General features: G+C 37.5%; 1 protein-coding gene across 1 annotated transcript in view; it reads left to right on the top strand.

Annotated features, from left to right (window-relative positions):
• The window catches only part of PXDNL (peroxidasin like), a 521,054-nt gene that overhangs the window by 44,284 nt on the left and 463,691 nt on the right, over window positions 1-13,079 (top strand). The gene's annotated exons all lie outside the window — the stretch shown is intronic.

Consider the following 13,079-nt stretch of genomic DNA (forward strand, 5'->3'; position numbering starts at 1 on the left):
TTGGAGGTTTAGAGGAGAGCAAACAGCACCCCAACCTCCCTCTCAGAGAGAAGCCTCAGACTGTTTTGCAAAAGCTGCTGGCAGAGTCGGTTCTGAGTCACTGTCCCTGGGGATGCAGGAGCTCCTCGTTGTACCCAAAACCAGGGCAGCGGTGGCTGTCTAGGCAGCTCCAGACCGCCAGAGAGGTTCCGAGCAGAGATCGCGCACTGAGATTTTCCCGCTGTCCCGGGCTGGGAATGTCTGGTTTTTCCGGCTGCCAGAGCTCCAGGCTAGCGCCAATGAGCACCTATCCCAAGGGAGGGTGTGGGACGCGCGCGTTTCAGGATTGCCATCTGGCCAGGCTCCCAGCCCCTCACGGGAGCCAGACCCCACTCGTTCTCGGGAGCGCTGGCGGGTCAGGTGCACTGGCGGCTCAGGGACGGAGACCTGATTTCTCCGCCGCACTCTCTCTGGCTCCGCACCAGGGGAGGCTGTCCTGGGTCCGGGGACTTAGGTCCCTGACCCTAACCGCCCAGGTTCCCACTATTACCCCCCGCGATCCTTTGCTGTTTGTTTTTTGAGTGCTTTCAACCAGACTCCAAGTTAATGCTGGTCCCCAGATGCAGAGCACTCTCCTGTTGGGGTGTTACTTTCTGATCGGTCACCTCTGGTGGCTCCCTCCCCCTTTTGTTTATCTTCCGATATCAGTCGACGTTCCCAGTCTGCTTTACCTGCCACTGGCGTCTTCTGCTCCTGTAGAGATCCAGACGTGTATAATTCTGATCTCAGGCTGATATCATGGGTGGTCGGAGTTCTTTGGTAGGTAATCAGCTCACTTTAGGGTACAGGTTGAAATGGTGCCTCCTCCTACTTCCCCGCCATCTTGATATATAATCTCAAACTTGTATTCTTATAAAAACTCGATTATCAACTTGCTGTGTACCTTGAACAAGTCTGTTAAATTGTCTTGGCCAGAAGAAACACTTTGGGAGTGTCAGATTAAGGACTTCCAAAAATCTATTTATTCATTATAAACAATAAGAACATTGGCAATTTTCCCCTCAGAATTCTAGAAATTAATCAAAAGCTTACAAAAATCTAAGGAGCATTTATGTAAGAAAAGTGCCTAAATTTCAGTAAGGATCTACATTTGTAATGCTTAATGTTTGTAATGTTTTATTTGCTTTATTTCCTTCTCTTCCTTCTCTCCAGAGTAGCCTTGAAAACTAACAGCCTCACAGCTATGGTAATTGGGAAAACAAGCTCCCTACAAATCATTAAGAAGGAAGAATATGTTTGAAAATCTTTAAAATAGACCAGTCCCTAAAAAATTGTTACTATTTAACCTACCTGGAAACCCCTCCCCCAAAAGTCCTATTCACACATCTAGTTTTTATTTGATTCAGAGCTGTCTCCGTGAGGAAAGCCGGATGAGAACATTCTTAGGACATTGGTTGAAAACAATAAGCAGCAGTCGTTTAATATCACAGCTGCCCTAAGCAGTGACAGTAGTTGGGGCAAACATGAAGATGGCCACAAAATCTTAAATGGAAAATATGAGAAATGAGATGTCTATAGAAAGCTTTGAAAAATGCTGACATATTCCAGGGGATGTAGAAGGTCATGCACATGTACAGGAAAAATCTGAAAAGGCCTCAATCCTTTACCTATGGCTTACATTGAAATACTGCAAAACAGGAAGTGAAAGCTACAGCAGAGTAATAAAATGCTAGAGTTTTGAAGGCCCAAGTCACACATGTGCACTCATGCGTGTGCACACACACAAACACACACACACACACACACACACACTGAACAAAGGATGGAAGAATTATGTTTCAAGGCATTTAAGGAAATTGTTATTTAATCATTAGCTACCTAATGATCTGAACAGAGATTTAACTGGCATTACAAAATAAAAAATGCAGACTTTAAAAAATATTTCAAGAAAATCACTGAATAAATAGCAAAAACATGGGGGGAGGGCTTCTGATTTTCAGTTTGTCACACTGTATTATGTTAAATGTTCAGTTTTCTAAAAGAGGGAAGAGGGGGACAGAGAAAAAGAGAGAGAGAGAGATTGAGAGAGAAAGAGAGAGAGAGGCAAAGAAATAGGAAAGTATGGCCCATGCAGGAGAAAGAAAAAAAATCAATAGAAATTATCCATATAGAAGCTTAGGTGTTGGACTTACTAAATAAATATTTTAAATTGGCTGTTATAAATATCTTCAAAGAACTAAAGAATTGCTCAAGTTATGCCCAAGGAATTAAGCACAGTATGAGCATAATGGCTTATCAAATAAGGAATATCAGTAAAAAGATACAAATTACTAAAAAGAACTAGATAGAATTTCTGGAGTTGAATAGTACAAAAATGGATATAAACAACTAGAGGGCTGGGAGAGTATTTTTGAGCTGGCAGAATAAAGAGTAAGTAAACTTGAAGACAGGGCAATGGAAATTATCTAAATTATGTAGTCTTAGAAATAGAAAAGGGAAAAAATGAAAGAAAATGAACTGAACCCAAAAGGTTCATAGGATACCATCAAGTGTACCAACATATACATAAAAGGAGTTCTAAAAGGACAGAAGAAGGAGAAAGGAACAGAAACAATATAGTGAAAGTAATGGCTGACAACTTCCAAAATTTTCCAAAGACAATAAACACATCAAACAAGTTCAACAAACTCCATATCGGATGAACTCACAATGATCCACATCTAGACACATTATACTCAAATTGATAGAAACCACAGTGAATCTTAAAAGCAGGAAAAAAAGAAACATCACATACAAGGGAGGGTTGCAATAAGATTAAACAATTTCTTATCTGATACCATGGAAACCAGAAGGCAGAGGAATGACATATCCAAAGTGTGAAAAGATTATCAATCAATAGATCTATCTCCAGCAAAACTATCTTCTCCAAATGCAGAAATTAAGACTTTCACAGATCAGCAAATACTAAGAGGATTCACTAGCAGACCTTCTCTACCAGAAATACTAAAGAGATTTTTTTGGGGGGAGAAAAAAGATATTAACCTATAATTCAAATTCATACAAAAAAAAATCACAAAAGTTGTTACATCAGTGAAAGCATAACTATATTTTATTTGTACTCCTTTCCTCTCCTATCTGACTTAAAAACCAATCAGATCAAACAATTTCTTATAAATTGTGTTGATGGGCTTAAAATAGAGAGGAAATTTGCATGACAATAATAAAAACAAAGGGCTCTAGGAGCACTTTTTTGTGTGTTTATGCTTTTTAAAAAATTTTATAATTTTTTATTTTTTAGTTAACATATAATGTATTATTAGCCCCAGGGGTACATGTCTGTGAATTGCCAGGTTTACACACTTCACAGAACTCACCATAGCACATACCTTCCCCAATGTCCATAACCCAACCAACCTCCCCCTACCCTCCTTGCCCCAGCAACCCTCAGTTCGTTTTGTGAGATTAAGAGTCTCTTATGGTTTGTCTCCCTCCCAATCACATCTTGTTTCATTTATTCCTTTCCTACCCCACAAATCCCCCATGTTGCCTCTCAACTTCCTCATATCAGGGAGATATATGATAATTGTCTTTCTCTGATTGACTTATTTCGCTAAGCCTAATACCCTCTATTTCTATCCATGTTGTCACAAATGGCAAGATCTCATTTCTTTTGATGGCTGCATAGTATTCCATTGTATATCTATACCACCTCTTCTCTATCCATTCATCTGTTGATGGACATCTAGGTCCTTTCCATAGTTTAGCTATTGTGGACATTGCTGCTATATACATTTGGGTGCATGCACCCTTTCAGATCACTATGTTTGTATCTTTAGGGTAAATATCCAGTAGTGCGATTGCTGGGTCGTAGGGGAGCTCTATTTTCAACTTTTGAGGAACCTCCATGCTGTTTTCCAGAGTGGCCGCACCAGCTTGCATTCCCACCAACAGTGTAGGAGGGTTCCCCTTTCTCCACATCCTTGCCAGCTTCTGTCATTTCCTGACTTGTTAATTTTAGCCATTCTGACTGGTGTGAGGTGGTATCTCATTGTGGTTTTGATTTGTATTTCCCTGATGCCTAGTGATCTGGAGCTCTTTTTCATGTATCTGTTGGCCATCTGGATGTCTCCTTTGCAGAAATGTCTGTTCAGTCTGTTCATGTCCTCTGACCATTTCTTTCTTTTTTTTTTTTAAAGATTTTATTTATTTATTTGGCAGAGAGAGATCACAAGTAGATAGAGAGGCAGGCAGAGAGAGAGAGAGAGAGGGAAGCAGGCTCCCTGCTGAGCAGAGAGCCCGATGCGGGACTCCATCCCAGGACCCTGAGATCATGACCTGAGCTGAAGGCAGCGGCTTAACCCACTGAGCCACCCAGGTGCCCCTCTGACCATTTCTTGATTGAATTATTTGTTCCTTGGGTTTTGAGTTTGATAAGTTCTTTAGAGATTTTGGATACTAGCCCCTTATCTGATATGTTGTTTGCAAATATATTCTCCCATTCTGTCAGTTGTCTTTTGGTTTTGTTGACTGTTTCCTTTGCTGTGCAAAAGCTTTTGATCTTGATGAAATCCCAATAGTTCATTTTTGCCCTTGCTTCCCTTGCCTTTGGCGATGTTCCCAGGAAGAAGTTGTTGTGGCTGAGGTCAAAGGGGTTGCTGCCTGTGTTCTTCTCAAGGATTTGGATGGATTCCTTTCTCACATTGAGGTCCTTCATCTATTTTGAGTCTATTTTCATGTGTGGTGTAGGGAAATGGTCCAGTTTCATTATTCTGCATGGGGCTGTCCAATTTTCCCAACACCATTTGTTGAAGAGATTGTCTTTTTTCCATTGGACATTCTTTACTGCTTTGTCGAAGATTAGTTGACCATAGAGTTGAGGGTCTATTTCTGGGCTCTCTATTCTGTTCCATTGATCTATGTGTCTGTTTTTGTGCCAGTACCATACTGTCTTGATGTTGACAGCTTTGTAATAGAGCTTGAAGTCTGGAATTGTGCTGCCACCAACTTTGGCTTTCTTTTTCAACATTCCTCTGCCTATTCGAGGTCTTTTCTGGTTCCATATAAATTTTGTGATTATTTGTTCCATTTTGTTGAAAAAAAAGTGGATGGGATTTTGATAGGGATTGCATTAAATGTGTAGATTGCTTTAGGTAACATAGACATTTTCACAATATTTGTTCTTCCATTCCTGAGCATGGACCATATTCCCATTTCTTTGTGTCTTTCTGAATTTCTTTCATGACTACTTTATAGTTTTCTGAGTACAGATTCTTTGCCTCTTTGGTTAGGTTTATTTCTAGGTATCTTAGGGTTTTGGGTGCATTTCTAAGTGGGATTGACTCCTTAATTTCTCCTTCTTCTGTCTTGTTGTTGGTGTATAGAAATGCAACTGATTTCTGTGCGTTGATTTCATATCCTGACACTTTACTGAATTCCTGAACAAGTTCTAGCGATTTGGAGTGGAGTCTTTGGGTTTTCCACATATACTATCATATCATCTGCAAAGAGTGAGAGTTTGACTTCTTCTTTGCTGATTTGGATTCCTTTAACTTCTTTTTGTTGTCTGATTGCTGAGGCTAGGACTTCTACTACTATGTTGAATAGCAGTGGTGATAATGGACATCCCTGCTATGTTCCTGACCTTAGCAGAAAAGCTCAGTTTTTTTTCCATTGAGAATGAAATTCGTGGTGGGTTTTTCATAGATGGCTTTGATGATATTAAGGTATATACCCTCTATCCCTACACTTTGAAGTGTTTTGATCAAGAAAGGATGCTGTACTTTGTCAAATGCTTTTTCAGCATCTATATAGTATCTATCTATCTATCTATGCAGTTCTTTCTTTTATTAATGTATTGTATCACATTGACTGATTTGCAGATGTTGAACCAACCTTGAAGTGCTGGAATAAATCCCACTTGGTCGTGGTGAATAATCTTTTTAATGTACTGTCGGATCCTATTGGCTAATATTTTGGTGGGAATTTTTGCATCTGTGTTCATCAAGGATATTGGCCTGTAATTCTCTTTTTTGGTGGGGTCTTTGTCTGGTTTTGGGATCAAGGTGATGTTGGCCTCATAAAATGAGTTTAGAAGTTTTCCTTCCATTTCTATTTTTTGGAATAGTTTCAGGAGAATAGGAATTAGTTCTTCTTTAAATGTTTGGTAGAATTCCCTGGGAAGCCGTCTGGCCCTGGGCTCTTGTTTTTTGGGAGATTTTTGATCACTGCTTCAATCTCCTTACTGGTTATGGGTCTGTTCAGGTTTTCTATTTCTTCCTGGTTCAGTTGTGGTAGTTTATATGTCTCTAGGAATGCATCCATTTCTTCCAGATTGTCAAATTTGCTGGCATAGAGTTGCTCATGATATGTTCTTATAATTTTTTTTTTCTTTGCTGTTGGTTGTGATCTCTCCTCTTTCCCAATTCATGATTTTCTTTATTTGGGTCCTTTCTTTTTTCTTTTTGATATGTCTGGCCAGGGGTTTATCAATCTTATTAATTATTTCAAAGAACCAGCTCCTAGATTCGTTGATCTGTTCTACTGTTTTTATGGTTTCGATTTCATTGATTTCTGCTCTGATCTTTATTATTTCTCTTCTGCTGGTTTTAGCCTTTCTCTGTTGCTCTTTCTCTAGCTCCTTTAGGTGTAGGGTTAAGTTGTGTATTTGAGACCTTTCTTGTTTCTTGAGAAAATCTTGTATCACTATATATTTGCCTCTCAGGATGCCTTTGCTGTGTCCCACAGATTTGGAACCATTGTGTTTTCATCATCATTTGTTTCCATGAATTTTTTTCAATTCTTTTTTAATTTCCTGGTTGATCCATTCATTCTTTAGGAGGATGCTCTTTAGCCTTCATGTATACAGGTTCTTTCCAAATTTCTTCTTGTGATTGAGTTCTAGCTTCAGAGCATTGTGGTCTGAAAATATGCAGGGAATGATCCCAATCTTTTGGTACCAGGTGAGACCTGATTTGTGCCCCAGGATGTGATCTGTTTTGGAGAATGCTCCATGTGCACTAGAGAAGAATGTGTATTCTGTTGCTTTGTGATGGAATATTCTGAATATATCTGTGATGTCCATCTGGTCCTGTGTGTCATTTAAGGTCTTTATTGCCTTGTTGATCTTTTGCTTGGATGATCTGTCCATTTCAGTGAGGGGAGTGTTAAAGTCCCCTACTATTATTGTATTATTGTCAATATGTTTCTTTGATTTTGTTATATAGTTGGTTGCTCCCATGTTAGGGGCATAGATATTTAAAATTGTTAGATCTTCTTGTTGGACAGATCCTTTCAGTAGGATATAGTGTCCTTCCTCATCTCTTATTATACTCTTTGGCTTAAAATCTAATTGATGTGATATAAAGAATACCACAACAGCTTTCTTTTGATGTCCATTAGCATGGTAAGTTAGTTTCCACCCCCTCACTTTAAATCTGGAGGTGTCTTTGGGGCTAAAATGAGTTTCTTGTAGACAGCATAATGATTTTTTTTTAAATCCATTCTGATACCCTGTGTCTTTTGATTGGGACATTTAGCCCATTTACATTCAGGGTAACTATTGAGAGATATGAATTTAGTGCCATTGTATTGCCTGTAAGATGACTATTACTGTATATTGTTTCTGTTTCTTTCTGGTCTACTACTTTTAGGCTCTCTCTTTGCTTAGAGGACCCCGTTCCATATTTCTTGTAGCGCTGGTTTGGTGTTTACAAATTCTTTTAGTTTTTGTTTGTTCTGGAAGCTTTTTATCTTTCCTTCTATTTTCAATGATAGCCTAGCTGGATATAGTATTATTGGCTGCATGTTTTTCTCATTTAGTGCTCTGAATATATCATGCCAGTTCTTTATGGCTTCCTAGGTCTCTGTGGATAAGTCTGCTGCCAATCTAATATTTTTACCATTGTATGTAACAGACTTCTTGTTCCAGTCTGCTTTCAGGATTTTCTCTTTGTCATTTAGACTTGTAAGTTTTACTATTAGATGATGGGGTGCAGACCTATTCTTATTGATTTTGAGGGGTGTTCTCTGTGCCTCCTGGAGTTTGATGCTTTTTCCCTTTGCCACATTAGGGAAATTCTCTACAATAATTCTCTCCAATATACCTTATGCTCTCCTCTCTCTTTCCTCTTCTTCTGAAATCCCAATTATTCTAATGTTGTTTCCTCTTATGGTATCACTTATCTCTTGAATTCTCCCCTCATGGTCCAGTAGTTGTTTGTCTCTCTTTAGATCAGCTTTTTTATTCTCTGTCATTTGGTCTTCTGTACCACTAATTCTCTCTTCTGCCTCATTTATCCTAGCAAGTAAGAGCCTACATTTTTGATTGCACCTCTTTAATAGCTTTTTTTTTTATTATTTCAGCTTTGTTAAAATTTAGTTCTTCTATTTCTCCATAAAGGGCTTTTATTTCTCCAGACAGTGTTTCTCTAATATCTTCCGTGTCTTTTTTGAGCCCAGCTAGCACCTTGAGAATAATCATTTTGAACTCTAGATCTGACATATTACCAATATCCATATTGATTAGGTCCCTAGCCTTTGGTACTGTCTCTTGTTCTTACTTTTGTGGTGAGTTTTTCTGCCTTGTCATTTTATCCAGATAAGAATATATGAAGGAGAAAATAAAATACTAAAAGGGTGGCAGAAACCCCAGAAAAATATGCATTAACCAAATCAGAAGAGACCCCAAATTGTGAGTGGAAGAAAGGGGGTAAAAAGAAGTTCAAAAAAATTAAAAAGAAAAAAATATGTATATTAGACTCGTGAATGGAACAGATCCACCCACATAATTTTGGGAGTATTTTGGTCTCTTAGAAAAAACTCCCTCCCAAAATTTTACAGAAAGAAAAACTTACATATATATATATATACAAAAATAAGGGTAAACATGATGAAGGGATGGTATATGACTGTAAAGATGAGAATTTTTAAAAAATTCTAAAAAAGGAGTTGATAAGATAAGTTGGTTGGGAAAAGAAAGAAAAAGAAAGTGGAGAGAATTTGTTCAGGCTGTAGACTAGAACAAAGCCCTCTGTTAGATTTAGCATAATTTTGATCTATGAGAAGTTGTATCCCAAAATTATTTAGAAGAAAAAACCCTATGTGTATACAAAAAATATGGTTAGATACAATGAAGGATAAAATATGAATATAACAATGAAGGTTCAAAAATATATTTTTTAATGAAAAGTATTATTAAGATAAACTAGTTAAAAAACGTTAAAAGAGGAAAGTAAAAGTTAAAAAAAATAGAATAAGAAAAAAAAAGTTAACTAACTTTGCAAGACTAAAGAATCATGGGGAGTAAGCCATGAATTCCATGCCTTGCTTTCTCCTCTGGAATTCCGCTGTTCTCCTTGATAAATGAGCTTGGTCTTGGCTGTATTTCTTGTTGATCTTCTGGAGGAGGGGCCTGTTGTAGTCATTCTCAAGTGTCTTTGCCTGAGGTGGAATTGCACCACCCTTGCCAGGGGCCAGGCTAAGTAATCTGCTCCGGTTTGTTTTCAGGAGCTTTTATTCCCTGAACTCTTTCTGTAGAATTCTGGAGGACAGGAATGAAAATGGCAGCCTTCCAGTCTCTGGCCCAGAGGAGCTGAGAGCTTGGGGCCCCACTCCTCAGTGTGCCCTCAGAGAAAAGCAGTCAATCACTCCCATTTCCCTGGCCTCCAGCCACACGCCAAGTTCACCCAGCCTGTGACTGAGTGTCCCAGTCTCTGGCACACAGCCCCACCTGGAGTCTCCAAACCCAGTAGATCCCTAGATCCCTGCTGCTCTTCCGTGGGATCTCCCTGGATCTACCACTTGTGAGTTCCCTGCTCAAGGAGCAGTGGCCTGTGCCACGGATCACAGTACAGTTAACCATGAGTTGAGAGCTCACTCCTCTGCTCTGTCTCTGTAGCAAGCTTCCCTGATTTAATACCTGTGAGCTCTGTAATACTCAGACACCCCTGAGTCTTCTGTGACCCCGTGGGACCTGAGACCACGCTGTCCCATGAGAGCTCCACCCCTGCTTAGCCTCTGGAGCGATGTCCCTCAGCGGAGCACACTTTTAAAAGTTCTGATTTTGTGCTCCATTGCTCCGCTGCTTGCCGGGAGCTGGCCCCTCCCCCTGCGTTCTATCTTTCTGTGGCTTTGGATTCACTTCTCTGCTGGTCCTACCTTTCAGAAAGTGGTCAATTTTCTATTTCTAGTATTGCTGCTCTTCTTCTCTTTGATCTCCTGTTGAATTTGTAGGCATTCAGAATGGTTTGATAAACTATCTAGCTGATTTCCTGCTACTCCTCCAACATCTTGACTCCTCCCCCACACTTTTTTGTTACTATTGAAATTGATATGGTATTAATACAAGTAATTTATTTTAAGATATTAACTGTAATCCCCAGGTAACTATGAAGAAAATATCTACAAAAAATTTTAACAGAGACAAGGAAAGAATTAAAATGGCACACTAGAGAATTTTGACTTAACAACACAATAGGTAATAATTGAAGAAAGAGGAACAAAAGGATATGAGACATAGAAAACAAAAGGTAAAATGGCACAGGTAAATCCTACCCTATCAATACTTATATTAAATGGAAATGGATTAGACATGCTAATCAAAAGGCAGAGATTGCAGAATGAATTAAAAAACATGATGCAACTATGTCATATCTATAAGAGACCCACTTTTGAATTAAAGAAACAAGTTAAAAGGAAAAGAATAGAAAAGATACAGTATACAAGCATTTCACCACAAGATGGGTGAAATGGCTATACTAATACTAGAACAGACTTTAAGACAAATTTTTGCTAGAAACAAAGCAGGAGTTTTACAAATAATGAAAAATTTAATCCATCATGAACAGTGATAATTATAAATCTATATGTACCTAACAACTGAATCCCAAAATGCATGAATAAAAATCGATAAAATTGAAGGTAGAAAAAAATGTTTTAATAATAGTAATTGGATACTTCAATACTTTCAATAAAGTAATTCAAATAATACAAAGTATTTACTCCCTGGAATGGAATTTGAAATCAATAACAGAAGGGAATTTGTGAAATTCAGAGTTATGTGGAAATTAAAAAAATACACCTAAGTAAACAATGGGTAAAAGAAGAAATCACAATGAGAATTGGAAAGTGAAAACTTAATATGGGAACACTTAAAGGCTGTAGTGACAGCCATGATTAGAGGGATATTTGGAGTTGTAAATGCTTGTATTGAAAAGAATAGAGACCTCAAATGAATAACCTAATTCTCCACCTTAAAAGACAGAAAAGGGCAAACTAAATCCAAAGCAAACAGAAAAAAAAAGGAAGAATAAATATTAGAGCAGGAATAAAATACAAAAACAAAAATACAGAAACAAAATACAAAAACAAAAAAGTGAAACAAAATAGAAAGTTGGTTCTTCAGAAAGATCAGCAATATTGACAAATCTTTAGTGGACTGACCAAGAAAAAAGGAGAAGAAGATTCAAGTTACTAGGGTCTGGAATGAAGGAGGGAACATTACTTCTGAAATTACAGAAATAAATAGAATTATGAGGGAAGACTTTGCACATAGTAGGTAATGTAGATGAGATGGTCAAATTCCTAGAATGACACAAGCTTGTTTTCATATCCAAAATCTACTGATGTCACACACCCCATTAATAAAATAAAGAACAAATACCACATGACCATCTCAATATACACAGAAATATAATTGAGAAGTCAGCACCTTTTCTTGTTAGAAACAGCCAACAAATTAGGAATAAAAGGGAGTTTCAGACTTATGACCCAATTCCCTCCCAAATTCCATCACACTGGGAATGAAGCTTCACCAAATGAATTTTGGTGGAGACAAAGATTCAGTCAACAGCACACTGGAACCACGTTGAAAGACATTAAAGAAGAAATAAATGGAAAGGCACCTCATGTTCATGGGCTGGAACACTTAACATTGTTAAGATAGCAATATTTCTGAAATTGGTCTCCCTATTCAAGTTCTAGCTGCTTTTATGAAGAAATTGGCCACCTGATGGTAATACTCATATATAAATGTAAGACACCCAGAATAAACAATCTTGAAATAGAAAAAACAAAGTCGGAGAACTCACACTTCTCAATTTCAAAACTTAATACAAAGATATTGTAATCAAGATTGTGTGGTAATGGTATAAGGATAGACATACATATCAATGGAATAGAATTGAGAGTCCAGAAATAAACTCATATTTATGATCAAATGAATTGAAAGGGTGCCATGACAATTAAATGTGGATAAAACAGTCTTTTCAACAAATGGTGCTGGAATAACCAACTGTATGTCTACACGGAAATGAATGAAGTTAGACTTCTGTTTCAAATAAATACAAAAAATGTATTGACATTTTGCATTAATTGCATTAATTGACATAAATGTAAATGTTAAAACTATAAACACTTAGAATAAAACATGGGAGTAAATCTTCATGGTCTTGGGTTAGGGATAGATTCTTACAATGCCAAACACAGAGTGACAAAAGAAAAAAAAATAGATAAATCATTCTTCATCAAAGTTAACATCTTTTGTATTTCAAGAAATGAAGTGCACCACCAAGAAAATGAAAAGATATTGCAAAGAATGGGAGAAATATTTTTAAATTCTGTCTGACAAGGGTCTAGCATCTAGAATATAGAACACTTTCATGTCAACCATAAAAAATAACTTGATTAAAATTGGGCAAAGTATTTGAATGGCTGTTTCTTGAAAGAAGATGCACAAACAGCCAACAGAGTACATGAGGTGATGTCCAACATCATTAGTAATTAAGGAAATGCAAATGAAAAACACAGTAAGATACAATTTTACATTCACTAGGATTGCTAAAATAAAAAAAGACAGTTAAAAACAAATGTCAGTGGGTGTGGAGAAACGAGAAACCTCATTCACTGCTAATGGAATTGGGAAATGGAGTATTTACATGGGAGAACAGTTTGGCAATTTCTCAAAATGTTAAACACAGAATTACCGTACAATAACCAGAAATGTTTATGTCAGCTAAATAAATAAGAAAAGTGAAAACATATTTCCACACAAAAGGCTATACATAAATGTTCATACTCACATTATTCATCAGGAAGAATGGATA

The sequence above is a fragment of the Meles meles genome, chromosome 1 (genome assembly GCF_922984935.1).
Source record: "Meles meles chromosome 1, mMelMel3.1 paternal haplotype, whole genome shotgun sequence".
Taxonomy (NCBI): domain Eukaryota; kingdom Metazoa; phylum Chordata; class Mammalia; order Carnivora; family Mustelidae; genus Meles; species Meles meles.